Below are 11,132 nucleotides of genomic sequence, written 5' to 3'. Positions count from 1 at the left end.
GTACTTAACAGTCCAACTTGTTTCCTTGAGGTCAGTATCCTACATTAGAACTTGAGCTCCATGAAGTCATTCTGTGGCCTTGTTACCACAGTGCCCGGGATACTTAGAGTCCTATAAATGGATTCGTGCTTTTAGTCAGTAGACTGACTACAGAAAAAAGAAAAATTTTCTTCTGCTTTGGTTTGCAGTAAGCCATCTATGTTGTCCCTAGACTGTAGGATGTACTATCCTGCCATGAGGAAATTCAGACTGAATATTTGTCCTTAACTGAACGGCCTCTGCAGAGTGTGACAAATTTGAGTTATGAATGGCCCACGAGTTTGCTTAAGATTCCAATTTTCTGTGGTCTCGTTTAACTGTATAATTAATATCCCACTGCTGCCCTGGCTGACACGTTTTGAGAAACTAGGTAGGAAGAGGAAAGAATGTCCCTCTTTGGGCATTTTCTTTTGGACCAGTGCCCATTAAGGCTAAATAGGAAGTTGTTGTCTCCTTGGTGCTAAGTTAGCACCCACCATTGTGAGGCAGGGAGATGGCAGGGTCCTACCACATCCCAGTAAACAAACTTGTCAAGTTGGTTTGTAGCCTATATGCAGTAGAGACTTCATCTGAACATTCAGTATTGGTGATTATGGGTTCCGGCCACATCCTTGCAGTCCAGTAGAGACGCACTCCTGACATCCACTGGCGTTATCGAGAAGTCCCCAAGGGGGCGGTGAAGCGCTACTGAGGAGCGTCGGGTCCGAAAGTTTGCAATCCTTGCGAAAGTACCTGTACTCTCTGTCGCCAGCCCTAAAGGATCCACATGATGTTAGAAATACTCTACACCTTTGAGAACCACCACGACCTGTGCGTCGGCATTTGGTGAGGCCATTTGTCTATCCCCAACTTCCTGGGCGCCTCAGGGGTGCGTCATGGGGAGGTCTACGGCTTTATGAATCGGCGCCGCCCAAACCTGAATTTTCCAGCTTGACAGGAGGAAATCAACAAGGACGGTAAACATATTCTGTGGCCCAGAGAACCCCTTCTAGAGATACGATTGAGAACTCATGGTGCTAACCCGCTTAACCAAACAGCGCTTAAGCGCTGTATCAGTTTCTTTTCACTCCGAGTCGGGTCAGTATCCCAGCGTCCTCTCGGCGGACGCTACGCCTGGGCCGCTCCGGCAGAGCCCCGGCATCTCTATGGTGCTAGCTGAGGGGCGGGGCTGCTGTTCGCGCAGCCGCTTGCTTCAGCTCTGAGAACAAGGTGGGTACGGCTTGCGCTGCTGCGAGCGACCGGGCGGGAGAGGGGCTACGCTACGTCTCCTTGCGTTCTGAGGGAGGACGGAGGCAAGGCCCACCAGAAACCAAAGTTTGGAGGTCGGATTGCGAGTGGAAGGGGCTTGCCGGGAGGGCAGGAGCGCAGGTCCCCTGGCGAGCAAGGTGTGCGTGACCAGTTGGCGGCGCCGTCCTGAGTCCCGAGGTCTGCGTGAGCCCGGTTCCTCGCTGCGACTTGGCGCGCCTCCTAGACCGGTGCATTGTCAGCCTTCTCCGGGCTCCGCGCCCTCCCGTGCCCAGGGATGGGTGAGAGGTCTTGCAGGAGGGGCCCACAGCCATCCATTCCCAACAGGTAGACGAGCCCTTTGCGCCCGCGTTCCCGAGACTTGAATGCTGTGCAAAACAGTCCCCACAGATACCAGGGCTTCCTGCACCATTTTAAAATTGACCTCAAAATTACTGCATCATACCATCCTCAGAAACACATGTCTTTGGGAATTTGCCGAGATTTGCAATACGTCGAAATTAAGAATTGTATGTTTTTATTTGTAGTGGTGATAGGAACTGCATTTTATGCTCTCGAGATCTGACGTCTATAAAAAGTTCAGAGAAAGTGAACAAAATGTGTTTCCTTCCTTTGGCATGTCTACCTTTACTAGATATGGCCCAGACGATTGATATTTTACCATTAAATTGAATGTGTTGTTTCATAGCAAACACAGTTCAGCAAAGTATACTTAAAAAAAAACAAGTTTTTGTGTTTTTACCTCAGGTTTTTGTAAATAAATTGTGACATTGATAGGAAGGAGGGAAGATTGAAGCAGATATTTACATTGGGAATTTATTCTTAGTTTAGCAGAAGTAACAGCAAATAGTACATGATGGCATATAATTAAAGTGACTAGCTAATTATGTGTTTGTAAAGCTATGGAGAGGGGATTACTACTTTGTATGCTCCCCATTGTTGATGGCATTTACTTTCAAGGGAAAGGGGTGTGGCAAAATTTGGCTCTTGTAGAAAGTGGCTTCTGCAAGTCATAGATAAAAATTTGATATGAGTGACTGGGTGTAATGGTAGAAAAGTCATCCCAGGTAGCTAGTTTGTAAGCTGAAGATTGTTTATGTCCTTACCCCTTGTGTTAGTATAATAAAATATTTTTAAATACCTTGAGTATATTAGATTTTATGCATATCAAGTTTAAAAGAAAATTATATTGCACTTAAGGAACTTTTGAGCAAAAGTAAATGTGTAATGCTTAAAGTCAGTGCAATGCTTAGGAGTTTAGCAAGTCCTGGGGTCTGTTTTATTTGTAGAAGAAGAACAGGAAGTGGAGAAGGGAGAAAAAGGCTTAAGAAAAATGGTACACATAGGTGTCTGTATCAATCCATTTGTCATTGCTATAATGAAATACCTGAGGTGTCAGCTTTATAAAGAAAAAGGCTTATGTAGCTCACAGTTTTAGTGGATCAAAGGCAGGGCCCCTCAGTTGTAGTGAGGACCTTTCAACTGTATCACATAATGGTGCATGGGAATAGCAAGAGCATGTGATCACATCTCAATACAGCATAGGAAGCCAGAGAGCTGAGTGGGCCCAGGTTCAGGCCTTTATACCAACCCTCTTAATGATAACTACCAAGGGCCCACATGAGAACTGCCCTAATCTGTTTCAAGGGTAGGACCTCCCAATAACACAGGAACATCGCCCAAGGCCCAACTTCTTAAAAGATCCCATTTCTGTACCTCCCAGTCCTGCCACCCTGGGGACCAAGCTTCTCAATACACGAATGTTTATGAGTGACACGCATAGCAGTGTTCTAGTCAGGGACAATAAATAATACAGGTATTACACTTCTTAAATTTCTCTTTCTCAGAATCTAAGCCAGATATTAAATATCTGCACCAAAGATTGGGGTGGAATGATTCTAGGAATGTGTGTTCCTGGGATCCCAATTATACCATCTTGAAAATAGAAACAGTGTTGTTCTAGATATATGGATGCTGCATAACAAAGTTTAGAGGCTTATAACAGTAAACAGTATCATCTTACTCTTTCTGTGGGTCTTTGGAAGAGCTGAGCTTAGTGATTCTGGCCCAGGGACCTGAGAAGTTGTAGTCCAGATTAGGCATTCTGAAGGCTTGACTGGAGCTGAAGAGCTGCTTCCAAGCTCACACATCAAGCAAATTGTTTTATAATTTACATTTATAAAATGCCATTGTACTGCACAATTATGTGTATGTGTTCCTATTCATAGACTGTTGTTAGTGTTCCATCACTATGACAAAATGCCAAGATAAATCAGCTTAGATGGAGGAAGGTTTATTTTGGCATAGTTTCAGAGATTTCAGTCCATGGTCACTTGGCCCTCCCATTGCTTTGGGCCTTTGGAGGCACACTACATCATGGCAGGAGCAAATGGTAAAGACCTATTCATTCATGGCAGCCACAAAGTAAAGAGAGAAACAGAAAGGGGCAGGTGTCAATAGCTCCTTCAAGGGTGTGCCCCCAGTGACATAACTTCCTCAAACTAGGCCCTACCTCTTAAAGATTCTACCACCTTTGGGGCTGGGGATTTAGCTCAGTGGTTCCAGCACCTGCCTCAAAAGTGCAAGGTCCTGAGTTCAATCCCCAGTACAAAAAAAAAATCCACACAAAAGATTCCACCACCTTCCAGTAGTACCAAAGGCCGAAGACCAAACCTTTAGTACCCTTTGGGGAATGTTTAAGATCCAAACTGTAGCAACTGTGAGCAACTATGATACAGTTATTTGGAAACTGTTTTCATTTTTCATGTCACTTCAAGGTTGGATCATCATTTAAATATTTGAAGTTAATGTTTTGATTTTTTTACTTCACTCATGCTACCTGTTAGCTACTCAGTCATCTTAGAATCTGAATTCATCTTAGAATGTGACTTCATCATTTAAATGTAAGGTTAGTGAGTTAGCCATGGTAGCAACTACAGTACTGGGGTGGGAGAGGCTTGGAGAGGGATAAGACAGGAGATCAGACAACTTTATTGAAAAATAAACATTTAAAAAATACTGTAATCATGAAAATTGTTTCATGAGTGAAAATGTAAAATGATGGGTTATAGTGACATAAAATTTTGTAGTTTTTATTGACCTTTTATTTTGGACTGCCATTTGAAATGAGGTTTGAAAATAAATAAATTTTTAATTAAGTGCATGTGTAAGCCTACCTAGTTTATTTCATATAAAGATCTAAGTAGACTTTTCTTATGTCAACTAATACATAACTATAAACAAATTATACAACACTTTTGACTTATGAGACTGTACATAATTGTATTAATGTTAAATGTTTTTTTGTTTTGTTTTTTTTTCGTACCGGAGATCGAACTCGGGTCCTTGCGCTTGCGAGGCAGGTGGCGGAACCACTGAGCTAAATCCCCGGCCCCAAAATGTTTTTAATTTTAATATTTTATTCATACATATAATGTTATTAATATTTCTACTTTTTATTACAATTGAGAGGCTGACATTAGCATGGTGTCTTGAGTTGGCTTATTATTTCTGGATTTAATTTTTCAAAGTGACCTTTTTTTTTAAAAATTTTTATTAGTTCATGTTTGTGCATGATGATTACTTTTATCATGGGGAGTCAGCATATATATGTAACACATCTTAATTCATTTTTGTCCCTACCCCTCTTCTTCCTCTCTGCTCCTTCCATCTCTTGCTGCCCTTCCCATTAATCTTTTATTTTGCTCTGTATATTTTGGGTTTCTCATAAGAGAAACCATGCAATATTGAAGCTTGTGTGTCCAATGAATTTCAGTTATTATGGTCTCAAAGTGCATCTATTGACCTACAAGTGACTCAAGTTTATCCTTTATGGTAGAGTAGTATTCCATTGTGTATAAATACCACATTTTCTTTATCTATGTTGATGGGTATATAGCCTATTTCTTTTTGATCATAATAATAAGACATGGAAAATGCCTAAAGTTGTTGCAGATCAGCTAGACTTGCAGGTACACTGGTTGCAGAGGAGAACGAGAACAAACTGAAACCCTTGGAGACAAAACAGAACCTGCCTCAGCCTCACAAATTCAGTTTTGCTGCAGTGGATGACCTGCAAGAGTGATTGATACTCTTGACTCTGGAGTTGCACAAATAAGCTCAGGATGTGGAGAAACTGAAAGGAGATCTGATGGGAGCTAAAGAAGCTGCAGCTCCAGCTGTTTCCTCTGGGCCAACATGGTGAGAGAACAGATCAAGGAGAAGACATGTACTCTTCACAGAGTGCCCTGCACCAACCATCAGACTGTTAAAAAAAATGACTGCGCTTCATCTCTGCCTTCCAGATCTCATACAAGATGTCTTGTACCCAGCACTACACAGAACTGTACAAGGAAGGGAATTCTGAGAAATATAAGCCCAACTTAGCTGAGTTTACATTGTACAAAGCCCCCAGAGTTTTGACCAGTTGTTTTTGTTTTGTGACCTGGTTTTTACTGACATGTAGGACATGAGTTGAGAAATGTCACCGTGAGGGGCAGGCCTCCCAGGAAAAGTATTCTAATCTAATCTTCCTGGGTGGTTTTTGGAGCTGTTTTCTTTTTCTTGGCACTATTCTGGCTGCCAGCAGCCTTGTCAAATCTGAGTGAGCTGACTTCCCCCAGGAAGAGAGTTCTGTTTTTCTTGGAAACACTCCTGGTGCCTGCCTTTTGTGGATCACTATTTTCTCCTTGAATGAAGATTTCTTCCTCTTGGGAAAATTTGTATTGCCAGCCTTTGTCTTCAAGAAAATTAATTTTTTTCACCTTAATAAAAGTTTATGGTTTTCTTCATATACATTTCCTGTTTAGTTTATTCCTTGAATTTTGAGTTGTGAATGTTCATTTTCCCATCTCTTTTCCTTATGATTTCTGGTATACTGAAAAAACACTTTCCAACTAAATAGTTTTCAGTTGGTTCTCTTAGTCAATTTAACTGCAAACTAATATAGTTATCTTTTTTCCTTTGATAATGATGAATTTTCTTTTCTCCTTTTCTCCCCTCTTCCCTCCTTGCTCACTCCTTTCTATCCTTGCTCCCCCACCTTATTACACTGATTTAACTTGCCAGAACAATGTTGTAATAACTATATTGTTTCTAATTTAAGGTAATGCTTTTAGCTTTTCATCAATTTGCTTTCTAATCCAAGTGGTTTCATCATTTTTGGTAAACTAATAGCTCTTGGTGTTTAGTGAACCAAAAGAATTACCTGGCATATAGACTTGCTAAAAATCAAATTCCCAAGAATAGATGTTGTATTTTACTAAATGCTGTTTAACTGCTGTGTTTAATATATAATACCTCTTGCATATCAGATGTAGTATATACTGAAATTTCATTCATTCAGTGAATATTACTTAGCACCAACTATGTGCTGAGGATATAGTAGCGATCAAATGAGATAAAGTCCTTGGTCTCTGAGGTTTCGTTTTATTTTCTGAAATGTTTTAGAGAATAAGCACTTGAAAAATAAGTCTTTTTGTCTAGTAGTATCACTTGCATCCCTGGTTAAGCTTAGTTTCTTTGTGCTACATAGGCTAGTACATTTTTCTTTTTGTTAAAAAGTGATGATTTTTATTGTGCTTATTTATATTACATGTGGTTAGAGAATTTCACCTGTATATTTCCCCTTTTGATTTTTCTGGAACTTTTCTTGTGGCTGAGGAAATGTGTGGTTAACTTTTATAATGTTCCATGGACATTTGAAATGAATTTGTATTCTTTATAGCATAAAAAGCTCTATATGTGACTATGAAATAAAGTTTTTAATTATATTATTCAGATTATCTCTGCCTTTTTTGACTACTTGATTTATATATTTTACTGCTATATTGACAGGTGAACCTCTTCATATATAATTTATATAGCCTTGTTACTATGATGTTAATGTTATCCTTTAGTCCTACTTGGTCATTTCTGCCTTGCATTATGTTTGATATTACTATTACCACTGTTGCTTTATTTTGTTTGTATTTTCTAGGCATATATTTTCTCATGTCTTTATTTTATATATTATTAAGATTTCTTGTTTCAAGTGTTTTCTTATAAATAGCAATACAATGGATATTTCCTTTAGACTCAGTCTGATTGTCTCATTATGGAGAAATTTAACACGTTTATTATAGTATTTGTTTTTTATATGTTTAGATTTTGGGGGGGGGAGAAGACAGAAAATAGGATTTCTTCTTTCCTTTTTTGCCCATTTCTGTTTTTCAATACTGATCAAGTTTTCTTTATTTGCGCCCCACCCCCAGATTTAGAACTTCTGTTCCTCAGTCTTCCCTCCCCCCTGAAATCATACAGGGCTAAAGACAACTTTTAAAATTCATGATTGCCATACAAGTGACATAATGTAGCTATGTTTGGAGTCCCGCAGTTGTGATCCTTTTCTCTCAGAGCTCTGTAAATGTTACTGTGCTAACACTCCTCTCTCCTTCTCCCTCTCTCTATCCAGATAATTGTTAACTTGGAAACTCTAAGGATTTTGTTTATTTTTGGAATTTATTTTTTTTCTTTCAGTGCTTAATTCTTTGTCTTTTATTTTTCTACTAAGCTTTGGAAGAATTATTTGAAAGTGTTATTTGCTAATGTTTTTTGGAGCATTTATTCTATTATGGATTGATTTTGTTAACTTTTTAGTTGGGCAACCAAGCCTTTCTTCTCTATAATCTCTTGACTTCAGGTTGTCCTTTTCCCGTGGAAGCATGCTGTTTTTATTATCAATAAAGCATGTTTTCCTAACTTTTAAAAATCTTTATTGGAATATAATTGACTAATTAACTGTATACTTAAAATACACAATTTGATGAATTTTGACATGTGTATGAAGCTGTGAACCCAGAAATTGTTACCACCATCAAGATAATGAGTGTATAAATCACCTGAGTTTCCTTTTGCATCTTCTCCTGTCCCTAGTCAACCACTAATCTTTTTGTCACTACAGGTTAGTTTACACTTTCTAGAATTTTATATAAATGGAATCATACTATGCATTCTTTAAAAAAAATTTTCCTAAGTGAAAACTTCAAACATACAGAAAAGTGGAAAACAGTATAATGAACTACATTACACCCATCGCCTAGATTTAACAATTACACCAGGCCCAATATGTGCAAGGCTCTGAATTCCCTGGTATCACAAAAAAGAAAAAAAATTACAGTATGCATCCAAATATGTTTCATTACATTTTTAATTAACAAGACTTCATTTTTTAAAAATCAGTAGACTTTATAAACCTAAGCAACAATTTTAGGTGCACAGAAAAATTGAGCAGGCTTATAGGAAGTTTACGTATACTTTCTGCCTCCACACATTTCCCCATTATTGTTACTGTTATTTTTTGTGGTACTAAGGATTGAACTCAGAGACTTGTGCATTCTTGGTAAATGCTCTGTCACTCAGGTATATCCCACCTGTTCAGTTTTTTTTTTAAATTATGAAATAGGGTCGAAATTCCCCTGGCTGCCTCTTGCTTCGGCTCCTAAGCAGCTGGAATGCCAAGCAAGCACTATAGTGCCCAGGCACCCCATATTATTAATATTTGCTTTGGTATGGTACTCTTTTGTTAACAATTCATGAACCGATATTGATACATTATTATTGTGTAAAGTCCATAGTTTACATCAGGGTTGTCTTTTGTGTTGTATAGTTCTGGGAGCTTTAAATACATTCTTTTTTGTTTATTTTAGTTTCTTTTATTTAGTATAATTGAAATTCATCCATATTTTATGTACATTACTTTTTTGGCTTTTTCCACATTTTGTTCATTCATGTGTTGATGAACTTTTGGATTGTTTCTAATTCAGAGATAATGCAGATAAGGGAGCTATCACAAGTTTTTGGGTACACCTATGCCTTCATTTCTCTTGAGAATATGTCAAAATGTATGACTGGATCATATGGTAGGAATATTTAACTCTTTGAGAATTTGGATAACTATTTTTCCAACTGATCATGCCGTTTTTCTTTGGCACCAGCAGTATATGAGAGTTCTAGTTGCTCCACATCGTCAGCACTTAGGATCCACTGTCTTTAAGCCATTCAAATAGGTGAGCTTGATAGCACATTTGTGATTATAATTTGCATTTTTCTAATATATATGATGATGGTATTTTGTTTGTATATTAGCTATCTACATATCATCTTTGGTAAAGTGCTTTTGAAGTCTTTTGCCCATTTTTGTATTGGTTTGCTTGTTTTTCTAACATTATGTTTTCAGAATTATTTTGGAAATAAGGCACTTACCAGATATAAACTTTGCAAATATTTTTTGTGGCTTATTTTTCATTCTCTTAACATTGTCTTTAAAGAACAGAAGTTCTTTATTTTTATAAGTTCAGTTTGTCAATTTTTTTATTAGATCAGGGTTTTCATATTGTATCTAAGAAGTCTAAATAATCCAAGGGCACAAACAGTATTCTGTTTTCTTCCAGAAATTTTATAGTTTTATGTTTTACATTTACATATGTGATTTATTCTGAGATAATTTTTCCATATGGAGTAAGTTACAGATTGAAGTCTTTTTATTTGTTTGTTTTTGTAGTGCAGGCTGGCCTCAAAGTTGCTTCAGTTTTCTTGCCTCAGCCTCCCAAGTACTGATATTGCAGGCATGCACCACCACACCCAGCTCTGAAGTTCATTATTTTTGCATATGGATCTCCAGTTATTCTAGCACTATTTGTTGCAAAGAATATTCTTTCTCTGTTAACTTACCTTTTCAAAAACTAATTAGTGGGTCGCCGGGGATTTAGCTCAGTGGTTTCGCCGCCTGCTGCACAAGCAACAAGACCTGAGTTTGATCCCCGGTACCAAAAAAACCCCCACAAAACTAATTAGCCATGTATGTTTTGATCTGTCTCCTGTTCCCCTCAATTTTGTTGCATCGACTCATCTGCCAATCTTTATACCAGTACCACATTGTCTTGATTACTATAGCTTTGTAATAAGACTTGAAATCAGGGCTGGGGATTTGGCTCAGTGGTGCCTGCGCCTGCCTCATAAGGCACAAGGTCCTGAGTTTGATCCCTGGTACCAAAAAAAAAGAAAGACTTGAAATCAGATAGTCTAAGTTCCCCAACTTAGTTCCTCTTTCTCTGATGTTGCTTTCTTAGGCTAGATCTTTTATATTTTTATATTAATTTTAGAATGTATATAATGAGCTGTGTAAGAATTTTAGTGTAGAATGGAAGTTGAGTCACTTTCAATAAAGCTATTTATTTATTTATTAAAGTCATTTAGTTATTCTTTAGTCTCTGAATTAAAACCAAATAATACTAAACAAAAAACTTTGAGTATTATACAATATTGATAACTTTAACTGGACAAATAATTTCAATAGTCTTTACCAGGTAAGGACTAAACACAATTGTTCTTGCCATTTAATATCAAGGGAACAAATGAATAGAAAATTTATTGAGAAAATGTTGGTTAGCACTTGCTTAGAAGTGAAGAGCGAACGGCAGGAAGTAGAGTGGCTCTGAGAATCTGATATTGGACCAAGGACTTGATGTCCTCATGATTCACTTAGTGTTTTTTCTTTGTGACTCTCTGAGATTTTATTTTTCTAAGCTGTGTCATGCATTGGAGTCCGTGGCCTCCAAGAAAAGCAGCTTTCCTCAGCACCTCCACTCAGGGAAATTCTCAAAAGGAGTGTGTGTGATAGGCTCAATTTGGGTGACCCTCATTACTACATTAGTCGCTGTTACTAGGAAGATAAGGAACTCTAATGAGAACATCTGAAGTTTAGGTATTGAGGTAAGCAGTTTTCCCAAAGGAAGGGGACATTTTTGAGTATAGGAAATTATCGTTGAGTACACAGACACAATAGATGTTTATTACATGGTGGACATGGT

The sequence above is a fragment of the Heterocephalus glaber genome, unplaced genomic scaffold, assembly GCF_053883595.1.
Source record: "Heterocephalus glaber isolate CG9 unplaced genomic scaffold, H.glaber_assembly_v1.0 deba00001538, whole genome shotgun sequence".
NCBI classification, from domain to species: domain Eukaryota; kingdom Metazoa; phylum Chordata; class Mammalia; order Rodentia; family Bathyergidae; genus Heterocephalus; species Heterocephalus glaber.
The sequence above is the reverse complement of the archived record's forward strand: the minus strand, read 5'-3'. Positions refer to the sequence as shown.